Consider the following 20,915-nt stretch of genomic DNA (forward strand, 5'->3'; position numbering starts at 1 on the left):
CCACTGTGTGGAGCATGGGATAGGCCGAAGGAACCGAGTCCCTCTTCAAATCACTAAGGATCAAGCCAAAGGGTGAACGCAGCAAAGCGAGAGCTGGCACTCCTTTGTAGTGCAAAACACAGGTTAGGCCAGAGGAGCCGAAGCCCCTTCTCAGATCATGCACCATCAAGAAAAAGGGTGAACGCAGCAAAGCGGGGGCCCGCACACCTTCCTAGTGCCAGAACACAGGTTAGACCGGAGGAGCCAAAGCCCGGTAAGTCCTAGGAGAGGCACCAAGATCCCTGGGCCATTCAGGCTACTGCGTGCAGCACTCCGAACACCGAGACTGGTCCCCCCCCTTGTGGCCATGTAGCCCAAAAGAGGCGCACGCATCACCCACCATCAATCGCAACACTGAAGACTCGCTTGGGTGAGGGTAAGGCCTGGCAAGGCACCAAGAGCCCTACGCAATGGAAGCAATAGTCTAGACCGTGAGGGGTCTGTTACTCACCCTAGCCCTCCTTGAAACACATCCAAAAAGAGTTTACCTAGTGAACCACAACTATTGTGAGGATCTTTCCAATGGTCGAGCTCGTAACCCTTGAGGTCTCCAAGCTTTACAACTCCTTGAGAATAAATTCCACTGCATCTCCCGTGTGACAAGCGTTGTCACACCGTCGCATTGCACTACGGGTCCACGCCCCTCCTCTCACCTCACTTCACTCACCGTACACTCACTAGCATGCATAGGGAGAGAGATTAGCAAGAGGATTAGCAAGGGTAAGACTCAATTGCACAATAGGAGAGTATGTTGTATTATGAGAGAAATTCACTTATATACATGTCCATAAGTGTTCACACTCACTTAAACTATGGTCGACCGGGCACTTTAGGCTCATAAGAGGCCTAATGCTATTACAATTACTACTCTCATAATATATCCATGAAGTACATCAATTAGGACTTCATCCTATCTTGCTACCACACACTCTTGAAGCGGGAATCACCATAAATACTCCGTCACACCATTACGGGTGCCCGTCCAAGTTGTAGTTTTGGACACTATTGCTTCATATCATGAATGTATGACTGTTTGGTGTATCTACCATGACTCCTTGATGTGAGATAATGACGGTAGCTCTTGTTAATCCTAGAATTTGATTAGCATTCCCCCCTTCCTAATGGCATCGCGTCTGTGATCGCGTTGAAGACCTTTGTGTGGGGAGAATGAACAAGCTTGTCAATGGCTTTGATGTTGAATGACGTTCAATGGTCTTTGTTCCTCCAAAGGAAATAAAAAAATCTAGTTAATGAATGAAGAGGTTAGTTGTGTATTGGAAATTCCTAACAGAGTGGGGGGTTTTGTTCAATGGTCTTTGTTCTTCCAACGGAAATAAGAAAATCTAGTTAATGAATGAAGAGGTTAGTTGTGTATTGGAAATTCCTAACGGAGTGGGGGGGTTTTGTTTGCGAGCGAATGATTGCATTTTTATATTTGTGTAGGCCTTTTTTATTTGGCTCACTTGTTTTTGGCAATCATTGGTAAAGTTACATGTGATTTTTGTTAGTGGGAACACTAAGAGATGTTAATAATGGGAGAGAAGAGAGAGAAGGATCCAGAGAAATGTAGTGTAAGATTCCTCCCCCAAACCCCTTTTTGATGTCTAGTATCTTCTTCTATAATCAATCCCTCTTCAGAAATATAAAAGACTTGTTTCTAACTGTTTTAACCTAGAGAGAAAAAATATTCTAGAGAGAGAATATTCAGATTTTCAATATTTTTGGATAGAAAATTATCTCATCTTATTAAAATAAGTTCCCCTGAAACAGAAATTCAAAAAGAACTTTCCAATGTGCAATTGGAATTAATTGGAAATGTGTATAAAGGACCTTAGTCTAAGGGTCTAGATTTTCAGAAATTTTTGGATTATGGTCCAATTAAGGTTCCTATGGGCCAATAGCATCAATCCATGTGTAGGGAGGAGATAAATCCAATTTGAAAAAGAAGATACCCAAAAATGAGTAAATGCTCACATAAGATGAAGAGTTGAAAATGTACAAGGTTTATTAGTAAAAAATTATGAGCAATATTAAAAGTATGACATATGTAAGGAAGAGGAGTTCTTTAAAGGAGGTGCATATTTCACATAAGATGAAGAGTTGAAAATGTACAAGGTTTATTAGTAAAAAATTATGAGCAATATTAAAAGTATGACATATGTAAGGAAGAGGAGTTCTTTAAAGGAGGTGCATATTTCACATAAGATGAAGAGTTGAAAATGTACAAGGTTTATTAGTAAAAAATTATGAGCAATATTAAAAGTATGACATATGTAAGGAAGGGGAGTTCTTTAAAGGAGGTGCATATTTCACATAAGATGAAGAGTTGAAAATGTACAAGGTTTATTAGTAAAAAACTATGAGCAATATTAAAAATATGACATATGTAAGGAAGGGGAGTTCTTTAAAGGAGGTGCATATTTCACATGCTTGAATGAGTTTTAAACTCATAAAAATTGAGATATTTCATCTCTCCTCTCTCCTCATTCAAGTCTAGTTCCAAAAAGTTAGCTTAACTAACCTAAAAATGGTCAAATATTGACCAAACTGATTTAGAAAATTCTAGAATCAGTTTGTTTGGTTAGGAGCTCAATTTTTCCTATAAATAGAAGCCTCACCCTTGTTGAAAAATATATAGTGTTTATGCATCGTTACTCTACTCCACCTAAGCCAAGAACTATGAATTCATTTAATAATTCACTAGTTTTTGGAGCTTCCCTCTTTCTTCAATCCCTATTAGTGGCTCCATCAACATACTTAACCAATTGATTGGTTGGGGGCCTCTACCGTGAACAAAGAATCAAGCAAGTTGTAAGGTAATTAGTGAATATTGATCTTTCTATAATTTCTCAATGTTTCTCTCTTCTCAACCCCTCTCAAGCTTGAGAAGTTTAATTGGTATGGTTTTTTTTTAATGCTATTGAAGTTTGAATAGTAGTGAAGAGTTACATAATGCTATTGAAGTTAATTATCATTTATGTTTAAATTCTAATGATTTTTATGAAAATTCTCTCTCTCACTCAAGAAATGGTCATACTCATGAATCGTTCTCAATCCAAATCAAGCTTTTCATAAAGCTTTTCCTTAACCCAAGATTAAGCTATGCTTGAGGCCAAATTAATGGCTTTTTTCTATGCTTTTAGTTTATGTATATTAATGAATCAATCCATTATGGATTGATAATCCAATTAGAGATCATTTTAATTATCTTCTTAATGATAAGCTTTATCCCTTAGAAAAATTGAGATTTATCAGTCATAGCAGCGGAGCTATGGCAAAATTTTTATAAAAATTATGCATAAAATAATTTCATTCAAAGCATAAAAAGAGGACTTCCTACCATATTCTAGGAATTATCATCCTAGATTAATTGAAAGAATTTCATTACAATCATGGAGAAATTGAATTTTAATATTATGCATAAAGGATAAGTTTTTATATCAAAAGTGTTATTTTTACCATTTTTATTTCATGCATAGAAGTATGCATAATGGATAAATTTTTATATCAAAAGTGTTATTTTTACCATTTTTATTTCATGCATAGAAGTATGCATAAAGGAAAAATTTTTATATCAAAAGTATTACTTTTATCATTTTTAATTTTCATGCATAAAAGTATGCATAAAAGAAAATTTTTATATCAAAAGTGTTACTTTTATCATTTTTAATTTTCATGCATAGAAGTATGCATAAAGGAAAAAAATTTATATCAAAAGTGTTACTTTTATCATATTGGATTTCATGCATATAGGTATGCATAAAAGATATTCTTTTTATACTAAAAGTATGATTTTCCTCATAAATGGATTTTATGCTTAACTTAGATGCATAAGAGAAATTCTTTTATTCTAAAAGTATAATTCCCTATCAAATTGAAATCATGCATAAGAAGATGCATAAAAGATTGATTTTAATTTCGAAAGTGTTAGTCTCCTTAAATGGAATTTATGTATAAATAAATGTGTAGAGAAATCTTATATCAAATAAAAGAATTCTCTTTTTTAAAAAAAAAAGATATGAAATGTGATAAGATGTGATAAGAGGTGTATGAGATGTGATAAGAGGTGTGATAAGAGGTGATAAGATGCTTATGAAATAAGTTAGGATGTGATAAGATGAATTAAGATGTGTATGGGGGGATGAGGTAAGAAGTGTATGTGATAGGATAAGATGTATATGGGTTGTGATAGGGCGAGAATGGATGTGATGTAAAAGATTAGATGTGAAGGTATATGGGGTTATATAAATGGGAATGTGAAAATGGATATATGTATGTGGATGTGTGGATATGGAGATGGGAGTGTGGATGTATGAACATGAAAATGGATATATGCATGAAGATGTATATGCATAGATGTAAATGTGGATGTAGATGTGGATGTATAGATGTGAATGGATGTGGATGTATAGATGTGAATGGAAATGTGGATGTGGATGTATGTGAATGTGGATGTAGATGTGGATGTATAGATGTGAATGTGGAATGTGGATGTGGATATATGTATGTATGTGGATGTAGATGTGGATGTATAGATGTGAATGGGAATGGGGATGTGGATGTATGTGAATGTGAATGTAGATGTGGATGTATGTGAATGTGAATGTGGAATGTGGATGTATAGATGTGGATGTATGGGAATGTGGATGTGGATGTATGTGAATGTGAATGTAGATGTGGATGTATAGATGTGAATGTGGAATGTGGATGTGGATGTATGTATGTGAATGTGAATGTAGATGTGGATGTATAGATGTGAATGTGGAATGTGGATGTGGATGTATGTATGTATGTGGATGTAGATGTGTATGTATGAATGTGGATATGGGATGTGGATGTATAAATGAGGATGTGAAAATGGAGGTAAGCATGTAGATGTGGATGCATGGATGTGAATGTGGATGTGGATATGGATGTGTATGTATGAATGTGGATATGGGATGTGGATGTATAAATGAGGATGTGAAAATGGAGATAAGCATGTAGATGTGGATGTATGGATGTGAATGTGGATGTGGATGTGGATGTATGGATGTGGATATGGATGTGAATATATGATATGTGATGTGAAGGAATCTGAAGTGAAGAGATGGAAAAGGAGGTGATTGGATGAGTACACATATACATGGAATGTGGAATAAGTAATGTGGATTAATGAGGGATAATGTGGAAAAATGAGAGTTAATATAGAAACTGTATTTGTAAACTGTTTGTAAATGCTGTTTGTAAATGGATGTTTTATGTCAAGAATGCTGGGGAAGCATTTTGACCGTCTTGTGATTAAGGTCGTGGAGACCTAATTGATAAAGTTGCAACTGCTGACGGAGAGTCAATGGAGGACGTCTCGCGTAGCAAGGTCGACCGAGGTCTTGACCAGCCTCGGTTCGATTAAAATGGTGAGCTTCCGGTACGGTGGATGAGGGACCAAGGAAGCGGCCTATGAGTGAAGCGCTAGGTCACCTGCGAAGGATCCTAGAGGGTGCTGACCATACGGTGCTCGGGCTCTGGGTCGCCTAGGATACCCACGCGTGCGTCGAGGAAGATATTGGAACAAGGAGTAAGAGTTGTTTTGTGAAACCGAGCATGGATCTGGTTGACTGACCTTGCTGGTCCTCAACGGATGAGTCCATGGCTCTTTTATATGGATCTGTTGGTTGATCTTGCTGATCTTCAACGAGAGTCCATCTTGATAAGTGATTATATTGCCGAGTATTATGGGCTAGGAACTATGGAAACGGCCTCTGTGTGGACAGGTGGTGAGCGTTCTAGTTGCCAATGATGCCATAGATACTCTGATGAAGGAATGATGGGAAATTATGAATCAACTGGATAAATTGGAAGATTGTGATCAGTGGTACTATGGTTTTATTAAAGGATTGTTTTAAAGTTAGCTGATGCTAAGAAAAAGGCAATTTTCATATTGGGTGTGTAAGTGGTGTGGCTAGTTTTATGTTTGCATGAACTTCCGGCTAGGGGGCCTTGGAACTCTTTTCCTTGGTACCCGGGACAAAACCTAACCAAATTCCAAATTGGATCCCATCACTACAGTGGTTGGGCGGTTGGCTAACCCATGGGATCGGATGGGGTTAGGCTGGACTGATGGATCCGTAAATCGAGACTCAACTTTTGTTAATATGATAGATAAAGTAAATCCCGGACAGTAATTGTTCTATGGATAGGAATCAACGGCTGTGCCTCTTGAATGGGGAAAAAAGCGTTGATCCCAATGATCCAAGTGCAAGTTTCTTCCTTGATCCGACCGAGTATCTTTATAGGTGCAGTTGGATCAGCGTGATCAGTAATGATCTTGACTACATTAGAGTAAAAAATTATCCTGGAGGAATCGCCCGTGCTTTCCGGGTAAGGGAAGTTTTTTCCGGGTTCGGTTTTGGAAAAACCGACGGATTAGTCTCTTGTCCGGATATCCGTGGATGAGGCCCCGAATGTGGGACCCCTGTCCCGCGCGAGAAGTGCTACTTCCGCTGCTAGTACCTCGAATCTGTTGCTCGGTGGAAACAGGGGGATCTCACATGTAGACTTAATCATCTGAACGAGATGGTGATTCTCAATTCCTCATTTAATTCATTGAAGACATTCATCATTTGAAGTAATTGGCTTGTGATGATGTCCCTTTGTGTGGCAGGATTCTTGTCAAATGTTGTTGAGTAGGACTTGATCTTGTCTTCTTCTGCCCATGTGCTTTTCATGTTTTTATGCATATTTAAGTGCTCTTAGAAGTAGATTTACATGAAGTACATGAATTGAGTCATTTAGACTCTTATTGAACTGCTTTGTGTTGTTGAAGTAGCCACTTGTTTGTGAGGATTGAAAGAATTACGTCGACTTGCGAGGCTAATATAGAGATCTTCACTAGGGATTGAAAATCATTGAGTTGTGAAGATTGTGGCGTCATTTGGAGAGGTTTGTAATTTCAAGGAAATTTCGAGGCGATGGGTTGTACCATTGACCAAGCTTTCGCCCACCATGCCCCCCCCATCCAGAGATATACCTAGAATTTATCGATGGTGAGGCTTTAGTGCAAATATTCTCCAGTGCATGAGTATGGATATGTACTCATGGAGTAGCTGCTACATTAATTTAGCCAAAAGAATAGTAAGCAAAAAAATTAACAAATATATAGTGGCTATTGATGTGCTCCTAAGTCTCTGTATTTGATCTTGAATTTGTTGTTGAAATAATGTCGAGGGAGTAGGAAAGACTGCTGATTGTTTGCTTGAACAAACAAGCCCTTGTGTTGGTACTGAATGCATGAGAGTGGTTGAGTGATTTATTTTGTTGTTTCTTGGGCCTCCATTCTTGTCAAACTATAGGTGAAGTTGTTAGCGTGGAAAATTAAATTTCGTTTTTTTTTCACATGAAACTAGTGTTTTACGCCATGAAATGATTTTCATGTCGTGAACTGGACTTCAAGTAAAAAATTAAATTTCATTCTTTTCCACGTGAAACTAGTGTTTCACGCCATGAACTGGACTTCACGTGGAAAATTAAATTTCATTTTTTTAAAACCGCGTTTCATGCCCCTAAACTGGACTTCACGTGGAAAATTAAATTTTGTTTTTCTTTTACCACGTGAAACTAGTTTTTTATACCGTGAACTGGACTTCATGTGGAAATACGAATTTTTCTTTTGGGGGAGAATATTTTTGAATTTAAAATGAAAAGGGTGTGGGAATTTTCCCAAAGAGGTAAGTGGGAATCAAAAAAGTCAACCTTTTAATGACCCCCCTTACACCCTTCATAAATGACTCCCAAAATGGATAACTCATGAGAGCATCTTCTCATTGTGAATGCTCATTAGCCTTAATGAGTTATGTAAAAAAGTGATTAAGATTAATTCTTTCACTAATCTTTTCCTCTTTTATACTAATTAAAGACTCTAATTAACCATTAATCCCTAATTAATTCACACAATTGAGCACATCATTGGATAGAGCAAGGGAATGCTAATCTCTGTGCATCAACAATTGTATAAATTAATCTAAATTAGGAGATTAATTAGATTGTTAATTATAGTCTCCTCTTTTAAGATAAAATTAAGCAAAGAGAGTCAAATTTCTCCAATTGATCAAAGAATTGATGTGATTAGGTGTTTTGATGCATCTAGATGCTCTCAAAACACTCAAAAAACCCTAATTTTGACAAATCATATGATCCATTTAGACCCCAATTAACACATTTTCTAAATTTTTAGCCTCTTGAGCAAAATTAATCACCCTTAATGACAAAAACTAATCCATTAAGAGAAATTAGTCAAATTCAAGGAATTTTTTATGGTTTTAAGAAATTTTTTGAAAGATTAAGCTACTCCTAATGCTTGTTGCTAACACTCTAATCCAAACAATTTCAACAAAAACTCACAATTAAACTAGAATTAATGATCTTAGATCTATGTTTAAACTAAAGAGAGCTAACATTCACAATAAGAAATGCATTCTCTTGCATTGTTTGATGTAATGGATACAAACTAATCCTAATATAAACTATGTTTAAACTAAAGAGAGCTAACATTCACAATAAGAAATGCATTCTCTTGCATTGTTTGATGTAATGGATGCAAACTAATCCTAATATAAACTATGTGCAAGCCCTAAGATCATGAAAAACCATAAAAACCAACAAAATTAATAAATTAATTTAAAAATTAAACAAAAAGCATTCTTTTAAAAAACAAAAAAGAGAGCTATTCTATACCAAATCTCACAAAAATCATGGGGAAACATTAATCAAGATAATGGGCAATGGGTTATGCGTAGATTAGAGATAAAACGATGGAAAAAGCCAAGGGATGGCTCCCCAGTAGCGGCCCCAAAAATGTTATAGCTCACCCTAACCCTCCTTGAAACATATCCAAAAAGAGATTACCTGGTGAACCGCAATTGTCGTTTGAGGATCTTTCCAATGGCCAAGCTCGTAACCCTTGAGGTATCCAAGCTCTACACCTCCTTGAGAAGCGATTTCACCATGTCTCCGCGAGTGTTATCACACCGTCGCATTACACTACGGGTCCTCGTCCCTCCTCTTACCTCACTTCACTCACACACACTCACTAGCATGCATTAGGGAGAGAGATTAGCAAGAGGATTAGCAAGAGCAAGACTCAATTGCACAATGGGAGAGTATGTTGTATTATAAGAGAAATTCACTTATATACATGGCCATAAGTGTTTACACTCACTTAAACTATGGCCGACTAGGCACTTTAAGCTCATAAGAGGTCTAATGCTATTACAATGAATACTCTCATAATATATCCATTAAGTACATCACTTAGGAATTCATCCTATCTTGCTACCACACGCTCTTGAAGTGGGAATCGCCATAAATATTGTCACACCATTACGGGCGCCCGTCCAAGTTGTAGCGTTGGACACTATTACTTTATATCATGAATGTGTGACCCTTAGGTGTATCTACCATGAACCCTTGATGTAAGGTAATGGCGGTAGCTCTTGTTAATCCTAGAATTGGATTAACAGGGTCCCCATGTGGCCGTGTAGCCCATCCAAGTTGTAGCATTGGACACTATTACTTTATATCATAAATACTGTCACACCGGGCGCCCGTCCAAGTTGTAGCGTTGGACACTATTACTTTATATCATGAATGTGTGACCCTTAGGTGTATCTACCATGAACCCTTGATGTAAGGTAATGGCGATAGCTCTTGTTAATCCTAGAATTGGATTAACAGGCTCCCCATGTGGCCGTGTAGCCCGTCATGGTGCACGAGCTGCCCGAATAAAGCAGTATGGAATAAAACTGCACTCAAGTTAGGGTAAGGCCGAGACACGGCACCAAGAACCTCGGGTCTTTGATCGCAAATAAAGGAAACCAGACCATGTAGTGGTCCAAGGATGTGGCCGTGCTGGCCGTCAATCAAGCGGAGCACAAGGTCACCACATCAGATTCACCCTTGGTTACACCCATGGGTTCTAAGGTGCCACAAGTGCTTTGGGGCCCAGGATGGCCCAAACTAGAGCAATCTAGGGAGGGCAAAGTTTCTTTAAGTAGGAACGTGCCAAATCAAGCTGGCAAGGACTGTAGAGGCACAGAGTTGTGTGACTTGGGAAAACAGATTTGAAGAAGGTGACTACTTGTTGTGAGCTCTCAACAAGTGAAGGACAAGGACTGTAGTGCCGGGCATATAGCACTCTGTAGTATGAGGGGGTAAGCATGTATAACTAGACTTGAGCAAGTGGACTCAGGTTATGTGGCTCATGAGCTGATGGCTTTGTAAAGCAAGTTTGATGAAGGTGACTCCTTGGCAAGCGCTCAAGCACAAGACATGGAACCGTAGTATCCGGCACATAGCACTCTGGGTGAGGGCATTGTGAGCTCGAGAGAAGAATACACACAAGGCCTCTATAGTTCCTCTACCCACACCCTTGGCAAACACACACACACTAAAGACACTAGAATCAACTCCAACTCAGTGCAACAATAACCATCAAAGTCACGAGAAACCCACAGAAGGAAGGGTTCGGGCAACTAAACACTCAAATAACCACCCTGAATGAAATAATCAACTCACACACACACATACACACTCATGGAATCAACACATAGGGAGAGGAAACCCTTACATTGCTCCGCAAATATATGAAACATGGGCCCAATAGAAGGGCTAGCTCATACACAATGAGTTTCTACCATAAGAGAGGCCAATTGAACAGACGGAGAGCACTTACACACACGTGAAAATCCCTGATGACAGCAGCAATTGGGTTCATTTTTTGGCTAAATTGACAGCACCATTGCATCCGGAATGGCCAAAAAGCCCCACCTACAACTTTACTTTGCCGCCCTAATCTGACTCCGAATAATGAGAGAATTAGAGGCAAATTACACTCCTTTCATGCGCTCTTCCCCGCCTCTCACACACTATTTTCTACTCTTTTCTTTTTCAGGTTTTACACTTATTCCTTCCTTGTGGCCACCCTTGGGCACCCTTTTTGTCCATGGTTGACCTCCGAGGAGCCCACACTGCATAGATAATCGACTATCGCATCCTGCATGTCCTTTTGCACAGTCGGCCCTTGCCGTGTCACCACCACGATTCCATTTCTTTTAATGCTACGCATGAATCATCATGTGAAATGGGTCCATCTTGTCTAGATTGATAGCCTCTCTGCATAATTCATCCAATTGATGCTGCACATGACATCACAAACCCCGTCTGCAAAGGCATGCCTAGTGGGCCCCACTGTCATTCTGATGTCATTGCTTTCTGCATGCCTTCCTCTACAAGATACCATTCATAAGGCTTCTCTGTGACACTACCCATGCATGAAAAGCCATCTTATTTCCATTAGTGCATAAAAATAAAAAACCATACCACACACATAGTCTAGACCCACGTGGGTCCCACTAGTCTTCAAGCCCTCGGAGATGGACATCCCTTATTTGTAAATGCCATGCATGCCAAGAAAAACATTACAAAAAAATGCCTAACATAGTTTGCCCACCCCCTAGCCTGCTAGATCATTCATGATCAGCAGCAGCAAGAAATAGAGATGCGAGACTTCCAGCATCCAATTTTGCAATATTCTTGAAAGTCACTGTCTCCACTCCTTCAATCTCTTCATCCTTCTCCACCATCATCAGTCGTGCATGATATAACTTAAGACGCAACCCATTCACCTTTGATGCATGTGGGGTCCCATCAAGGTCAGCCAATTGATGTGTGCCATTTGCAAAGCAATCCACCACTCTGAAGGGACCTTCCCACTTCACTTGGAACTTCTTTTGGAAAGTTTTATCCAACTTGGTATTATAGCGTAGCACTAAATCACCCTGCTTAATACCCTTCTTTTTTATCTTCTCATTTATCTTCGCCAATGCCCTATCTTGCATCTTCTCATAATGTTCTAAAGGCACTCATCCTGTCCAGCTGAACCTCTTGCAAATGTAAGAGTCTCTCTTTGAATGCATCACTGGAATGCCCCACTAATTTTATAACATCTTTACTGTAGGCAACAGGCTACCTCCCCACAGGCAACAAAGCTTCTTTGCCATACACTAAGTGAGAAGGCGTAAAACCTGTGCTTGTCTTCACTGATGTGCGATAAGCCGCTCTGTCACCTTTGCAAGAATCTGTACAAGTTCACCATCTTGTAAAATTTTGTGCAACGTAATTTTCAATGCAAAGTGGCCACCGCATGCTCCTTCATGATTCTCCTCGAGCACTCGGTACAGCTCTTCCTTCCACGGCACACGCCTTAACACCAAATCAGCCCCTTGCACGTATAAGGTGTCACCAATGAGCTTGTACTTGGAAGCCCTACGTACAAAATCATACTTCTTTGCCTTCTCAATACTCTTGGGAATGACTCCTGTTAACAAAAACTCCTCCTCTAGTATCAAACATTCACGACCCCGATAAAGTGGCAGATCGGCCTTTAACACATATAACTCGCCAATCATTCCCTGGGCTGCTTCATGTGCTTCTACATTAAGAGAACGCTCCACATGCCGAATGCTCCATGCTTCAAACTTCTTCAACAAGCTCTTAATCTTGAAACACATGTCCCTTAATGCAGAATTTTTGCTCTTCCATACTCCCAGTACTTGCTTTACCACCAGTAGAGCATCACCTCTTATGCATAGTCTCCTTACACCATGCTTAATGCAAATATGTAGTCCTGCCTCCAATGTAGAATACTCCGCTTCATTGTTAGTATGAGCATCAACTTTGAAACCTTGCTTGCAAACTAGCTTGCACATGCTGATCTCTCTCACATCTTTCGCTACTTTCTTGACAGCATCTTCTTTGATTAGTTGAGGACTCTCCTTATATGTCAGCAAATCTGTGAGTGTTGCCCTTGTACTTTCTTCCACCAAGAATGAAAATTCAAACTCCTGCAGCTCTATCACACCCACTTCTTCACTGCATTTGACATGTTCACCCCATTAACTAGCTAAGGTAAGAAAGCATAGCTTGTCAAGAAAACAAATGGTCACGGCAAAAGATAATGACGAAAATGTCGACAAGCGAAAACAACACTGACCATTACCAATTCCACTTCTGACAAGGCTCTTTCAGCCACTGTTTTCACTCTACTAGCACAATACACCGGTCTCATGAATTGATTTTCCTTCCCTTTTTGTAGTAACATAGCCCCAATAGCATCTTCTCCCACTGATGGATTCACATAAAAGACTTGCTCCCAATCAGGAGCTTGCATGGCCGGCATTGTCCCTAAAACCTCTTTGACATTCTGAAATACTTTTTCACACTTGTCATCCCACTGCAAAGGATCATACTTTACCACCTATTGTAAGGGATATAAAAGCTGTGAGGACAAGGGAATAAATCTTGCCATCACCTTCTGAATAAAAGTTGCCCCGATTGCTTTGTAATATTTGGTGAAGGAAGAAGAATGATTAACTTGACCTTGTCTGGATCTGCCTCTATGCCATTCTGTGAGACTATGTGACCCAATAACTTCACTCTTGGTTGCGCCAAGTGACACTTCTTAGGTTTGAGTTGCCCTCCACACTCATCATAACGAGCCAAAACTATCTGTAATTTCTCACAGTGTTCAGCCTGTTGAAAATACAAGTGAATAGGGTGTGTGTGGGAACAAGCCCTTGGTTTTAGAGACTGTAAAAGAGAATGAGTAAATGTGAAAGAACCTGTGAAAAGGTGAGAAGAATCTACTGGGAGAGAATAAAGGGTAGCATGAGAAGATTTAGGAAGTGTGAAGATATTCTGGGAAGTGTGGAGATATTCTGGGAGGATATTATGGGAAAAGTAAAGAGGTGGAGTGAATCATGGAGAAATCAGTGGGATTTGATGCTTAATGTAAACTCTATAAATTGAGGCATTACCCTAGTGAGAATTTGTTGGTTTTTGAGTATCCATGCCTACATTAATCTATTTGCTAATTATCCCACTAATTACATCTTAATTATTTACTAATCACTTTGTTAATGATGTTGATTCTAGTGTTTGATCCACCATAGCTCATCACAATGCTCTAATTTCAACATGGTATCAAAGCCATACCTAGAATCCATCAGATTTATGAGCCCATTATCTAATTAATTAGGATTAGTAGATAATTAGAAAATAATTATTAGAAAACATGGGAGCTCAAGGATGGATTGAGCACATGATTAGAGCAAGGATTAAGAACTAGGAAGCAAGACTATGCTTAAACATGGCTAGATTAGCTAAAGACAAATCATATGAGCATAATGACAATGTGAATAAGGCAAAAGCTTGGCGATTTCTTCATTAGATGAGGAGCCTTTAAATAGGCTGAAGTACAAAAGGATTAAGGAGGAGATTAGGATCTAATCCTAATCAAGATGCTACCCAAAGCCTAGAGTAGAGTGCAAGATGTAGAGATTCTCCACTAAGGCATATAAAAAGCTGAAAATAGAACCATCCAAAAAGGAGCTACTAACCCTTAGAGAAATAATCTACTAAGGTCCACTACTAAAGCCATGCTACTAAACCTTAGAGAAATAATCTACTAAGGTCCACTACAAAAGCCATGTAGAGGGGCCATAAATTCCAATACCCTCCCTGGACCTCAACATGGCCAAGAAGTGTGAAGGAATACCAAAATACCCTCCCATGTTCCAAACACTAACTATGGGACTATCCAAGAAGATTTGCCCTCTCATGAGGCAAATGTCTAAAATGTTACATGAGCTACATCATGTGGTGCTCAGAGGTAACCTACAAAAGTCCCACTACTACTACTAAAAAAGTTACATGAGCTACATCATGTGGTGCTCAGAGGTAACTATCCAAAAGTCCCATTACTACTACTACTAAGAAAGTTACATGAGCTACATCATGTGGTGCTCAGAGGTAACATACATCAAAAAGACTTCAAAAAGCCCAATCAAAGTCAATAGAAGCAAAATTTGATTCTTCTTCCTTTGTCAAAACTTCTTTTTCCTCAACCAAGTGTGCTTTATCCTTCTTTGTTGGTGTAGTTCTTTGTGCTCTTGGTCTTCTTTGTGTCTTTACATCCATGAAGAGCTTTTTCTCCAATTGGATTATAGTCCTTGTCTTCCTTCTTGTGATGATGCTGACATCTTTTCTTTTCTTGATGAAACTCAATCTGCATGGTGTGCATGCCATCAATGAAGGATTTCGAGACGAATACAGAAATCCCATTGTCCCAAACAATGCTGATATAGATTTATACCCGATTTTGGATTAACAAATTGACCACTCAAATCAAGGGGCAAGTCTGATTTGTTGCTTTACAGAGGTTTAGCAACACTCAAATGTGAGATATGGACCATTAATGGCCCTAGAAACCTCAGATGATTAGCACTAATCAATGGTATTAGTGAATGTAATTTTTTGGTTTTTTTAGCAGAAAATATCCTCATTTGTAGAGCACCGTCAGAGGGACAAATCAAGGGGCTTTCTTGATATGAACCTTTGGCAAGCTGTAGCAAGTCCTCAATGGTAGGTCTGAACCCTCAATGGTCCAAAATCACCTCAAAGATTAGCATTAATCACTTGATTAACAGAGGTAAAAAAACTGTTTGTAGTGTAGAAGAAGGGGTAACCTTGGAGTAAAAGAATGGATGTCTTTCACTAAACATTTTCAAAAAAGCTTCAACATGCTTCAATAGCAATGTGTCCGCATGATAATCATCACCCTAAACACTTGATTAAGCAAAGAAATCATTACTTAATCTCTGTTTTGACCAAAGTGCCTTCTGTAGTTGCCACAGTGCTGGAGGAGCTATAAGCAATCATTTTCAGCCAAATCTGATGCTACAAGCGCGTTTGCCATGCCCGAAAACCCCCGGGGCTGAAGGGAATTAGATCAATTTGTAGTGGTTGACTCAATTTTTGTAAAAATTCAGATTTTTTTCTTCATGATGGCGACGATGATTCCACCTGCTCCGAGCTGCGTTTTGCTTCGTGCCTTCACGTGGAGGGTTGCCTAGGAGATAGCTTAAAGCCCCTAAGAGGGCTTGATCATTGGTGAAGTGGTTTGTGCACAGCAAGGCAAAGTTCAGCTGTGGGTGCAGATGAGCTATGGTGAAAAGAGGTAAAAGTGACTTAATTAATGAGGGATGATTAGCAAATGAGATTAGAGACTACACATAGCGTGAGGGTGACTAACTTGGCTCTGATACCATGTTAGAAAACATGGGAGCTCAAGGATGGATTGAGCACATGATTAGAGCAAGGATTAAGAACTAGGAAGCAAGACTATGCTTAAACATGGCTAGATTAGCTAAAGACAAATCATATGAGCATAATGACAATGTGAATAAGGCAAAAGCTTGGTGATTTCTTCATTAGATGAGGAACTTTTAAATAGGCTAAAGTACAAAAGGATTAAGGAGGAGATTAGGATCTAATCCTAATCAAGATGCTTACTTACTTGCCTAGAAGCGAGCACCCAAAGCCTAGAGTAGAGTGCAAGATGTAGAGATTCTCCACTAAGGCATATAAAAAGCTGAAAATAGAACCATCCAAAAAGGAGCTACTAACCCTTAGAGAAATAATCTACTAAGGTCCACTACTAAAGCCATGTAGAGGGGCCATAAATTCCAATAATAATCAAAATTTTAGTTATTTTTCACTTCACCCCTTCACCCCCAGCCAGTGGAGGAGTCCATTCACCTTGCACACTCACAATTAGGGCAAACCCTTCTAGCATATGGTAGCCACTTCAATTCTCTTCAAGCTCATCATAACGGCACCAGCAAACCGCCAGCGAAGGAGGGAGTAATCGCGTTTTTATCAGGCGTATTTTTTTTGAGTAAAAGTGACATTACAGCTTGTAGAGATCAAAGGTCTCTAATTCCTCTTAGCCCAAGATGTTTTCAAGCATGCTCTACAAGCTGGTGAAGACAGAATTGAGTTTCATCAAGTCTACAATGAGATCCAAGCTCTTCATCAAATCTGCAGGTGACTTTGGTAAAACAGAGATTAAGCTTTCAATATTTGGTCAAATCTTGTATTTCTTAGCTTAATCCTCTACTAGACTCATTGCTATTGATGCCTTTGAAAGCATTTGAGTTCATTTGAAGTCTAAGGCACCAGATTTGGACTCCCTGTATACTCTATTTTTGGCACACAAAACAGTGGATTAATTTGTTAATCAATGATTAATCAATGCTAATCACTATATTTTGGTGCAATTGAGGGTTCAAATTAACCATTAGGTATCTGATACAGATCCCTATAACTTTAGATTGCAATTCAGAGTTGGTTTGATACTCCAACCATCCCGTACAAATTGGTTACCCTTGATTTAATGTAATTTCTGGAAAAATTGTGCTGATAAATTTGTGATAATCATCATTTTGTATTTAACCCTTGGTTAATGCCTGTAAATCTCATTCAAAATCAAGATTATTCACAGCCAAAGTTGCATTTGGGAATGTTCATAAGAATGAATGCTATACGCATTATGTATTGGGCACATTGCATCAGTGTAAAAATGGGAACAGACACTGCCCTTGTCCAGAATAAGGCAACAAGAGGTATGACCTCCCGCATAAATTTGGGTTTGCATTGCATAATGACACAAGATGAACATCAAAAGCCCAAAGAAACTGTCAGCAAAACATTGAAACATGTTGCTCACATGGAGCAAAAAGACCTGACGGACAAGCTCATGGCCCCAGCCATGAAAGAAGAAGAATATCTCTTTCCAAGAGGAAGATCCACACCAAGAAAATCTAAAGGAAGCATTGAAGGAAGACATGGACACGAGAAGAGAAGCTGCCCCAAGAAGACTAAAGGAAGACATGGACGCGTGGAGAGAAGCTGCCACGACAAGAAGACTGAAGACAAGAGAAGATGTGAGGCTCCAAAGAGTGAGGAGCCATGTGAAAATCTCAGAGAGAGAGAGAGAGAGAGGCCCCACAACCCAATGTAACCTGCCCCTCTGAGCCACCGATGATGTAGGCCACATGGTAGAGAGATGTATGTGTGAGCACTTTAGTCAAGGTCGCGGCGGGCACTTATAGTAGCCTTGGACACATAGAGAGAGAGAGAGTGTCAAGGACTATGGAGTTTTAGGGACTTGAGGAACTGGTCGCGGACTGTCAAGTAAGAAAGAAACTTGATATAGGGTCCAGGTGTGCTAAGATAACTTGAGGGGAGGAGTAGACACTAGTCGCGGACTATCAAGTAAGGGGAGGCAAAGTTGGTATAGGGTCTATGTGTACTAGGAGAATTCACTTGAGGGGAGGTGTTGAAAATACAAGTGAATAGGGTGTGTGCCGGAACAAGCCCTTGGTTAGAGGCTGTAAAAGAGAATGAGTAAATGTGAAAGAACTTGTGAAAAGGTGAGAAGAATCTACTGGGAGAGAATAAAGGGTAGCATGAGAAGATTTAGGAAGTGTGGAGATATTCTGGGAAGTATGGAGATATTCTGGTAAAAGTAAAGAGGTGGAGTGAATCATGGAGAAATCAGTGGGATTTGATGCTTGATGTAAACTCTATAAATTGAGGGATTGCCCTAATGAGAATTTGCTAGTTTTTGAGTATCCATGCCTACATTAATCTATTTGCTAATTACCCACTAATTACATCTTAATTATTTGCTAATCACTTTGTTAATGATGTTTTTGAGTATCCATGCCTACATTAATCTATTTGCTAATTACCCACTAATTACATCTTATTATTTACTAATCACTTTGTTAATGATGTTGATTCTAGTGTTTGATCCACCATAGCTCATCACAATGCTCTAATTTCAACAAGCCCTCCTACTATAGATGCAGAAATCATCAATAAAATCCTTCACAAAACTGCCAATGAATGGAGATAAAACCTAGTTTGCTCTCTTTTGAAAGTGGGCTGGTCCATTAGTGAGCCCATATGGCAAAACCTTATAACAAAAATAGCCCCATGGTGTAATAAAGGTGGTCTTCTTCTGATCTTCTGGAGCGATCTTCAGTTGAAAATAGCCTGAGAATCCGTCACAAACACTATAACGCTCATGACCAACCACCATAGAATCCATCTGATCAATGAAAGGAAGAGGATACGGGTCCTTTTTGGTGGCTGCATTTAACGGCTTGAAATCAACACAAACTCTCCATCTCCCATCCTTCTTTGGCGTGACCACCATCGGGCTTACCCATTCTGCAGTCTCCACTGGATAAATGAAACTAGCATTTAACAGTTTGTCCACCTCTTCACGTAAGGCTTGCAGCTGCTCTACACCCATTCTTCGTAGCCTTTGCCTAATTGGTTTTGCCCCATCCTTCAGCTCTATGCATAAACTTTCTCCCTTGAACCCCCTAATTTCTTCATAAGAGGTGATAAAAAGATTTGGGAAACCAGACAACATCTCCAAATACCTATCCTTTTCCATGGTGGCTGAGAGATCTGGACTTAGCATCTTCATAACAAGCTCTTGCTTTTCTGCCATATCCATTTTTGATTGCATCAATTCCTAAATCACTTCATATGACCCTCCTGCAGGTTCTTCTTCTTCTTCTTTATTCACCAATGCCATCACCTCATTTTCCTTATGCTCTCCATCCACAAGAAGAAAAGCCACTTCCATATCCTCTTCACAAGTGGTCGTGCTATCACTATCATCTGACGTGGTGGATGATTCTTCATCACTTGACTCATCTTCATCTTCAAAATCTTCATTCATAGGCTTCCTACCATCCATATTAAATGATTTTTTTACATGTGCCTTGCCATAGGGAGATATTGTGCCACTTCTCTAGTCCTGCACTGCCCTTACTGCCTGCCCTTACTGCTCATAGCCATGGCCTTCCAAGAATGATGGGATAGGCTCCCAACCCTGCTGGCATAATGTTGAGATATCGAGCTCATCTAGTGAGGTGGTGGACACTGATGACCCGCCTGGGGGATAGGCCCCACACTTACACCACTGGCATGGTTGGTGAGATCTTGGGTGATATGCAGCCAGTGGGATGACAGGCTGTGTGACAGCCATTCTAGAGACTGGCATAGTTATAGCGCCAGATCATTTAGTCGAGTTCACACTATAGAGAGCCCGTGTATGTATTGGTTGAGTACCTTTCATATTATGAGTACTCTTATTCTTGTATATGGTGTGTTGAGTGTTGAGTGAAAAAGAAGAAGATTTCAGCCTCTCACCTTGTGTGTTCTCTATTAGGGTTTTGTGAGTGTGTGTGTGCTTGCAAGAGCTCAAGCTTTCTTCCCCCTGCATCTTTTCATGGTATCAGAGCCTGGTTCATGCTAAGGGCTGAGCTGCAAGCAAGAGAACCACAGGAAGCGGTATGAGGGTAAGAGCTGCAACTACTCTTCCCTATTTGTGTTGGTGACTACACCCTTGTCGGGAGCTCTACGGGAGGCACCGGCAAACGATCTCTGATTGAGGAGCTTTCTTCGCGGGAGTAAAGCTATCGGACAATATTTTCTGGGCCGAAAACGTGTTTCGGCGGGTGCGTCTGGACCTCCGTTTTTAAGAAAGCAGGTGATTTCGAGCACTGCGGGTAAGTCATCGATTCTCTGCAGAACTCTGTTTTAAGAACTACAGGAAGACAGATTGACTGTGCAGACACTGTGGGTGCTGCAAAGAGGTCTACAGTTGCCATTGGGTGTATGTATGCACATTGAAGTCACTGGTTGTGACATTTGAGAGTACTACAGTACGGCTATGCAAAAATACAGTAGTTTGTGCAGAAAAACCAGAGTGCAGTTTCTGGTAAAATTGTGTGTTTGGCAAGATGTCAAATGATGGGATAACTCAGATTGTGGCTGAGAAGCTTGATAAGAATAACTTCCATGCTTGGAGGCTCAGGTTGATGAATTTCCTGATGGGAAAAGGCTATTGGGACTACATAGAAGGTGAGCATGAAGAGGCACCGGAGATACCCGACTGCTGCAGATGTGAAAGAGTT

Source organism: Cibotium barometz, chromosome 16 (assembly GCF_041138505.1).
Source record: "Cibotium barometz isolate CiBa-2024 chromosome 16, ASM4113850v1, whole genome shotgun sequence".
NCBI lineage: Eukaryota > Viridiplantae > Streptophyta > Polypodiopsida > Cyatheales > Cibotiaceae > Cibotium > Cibotium barometz.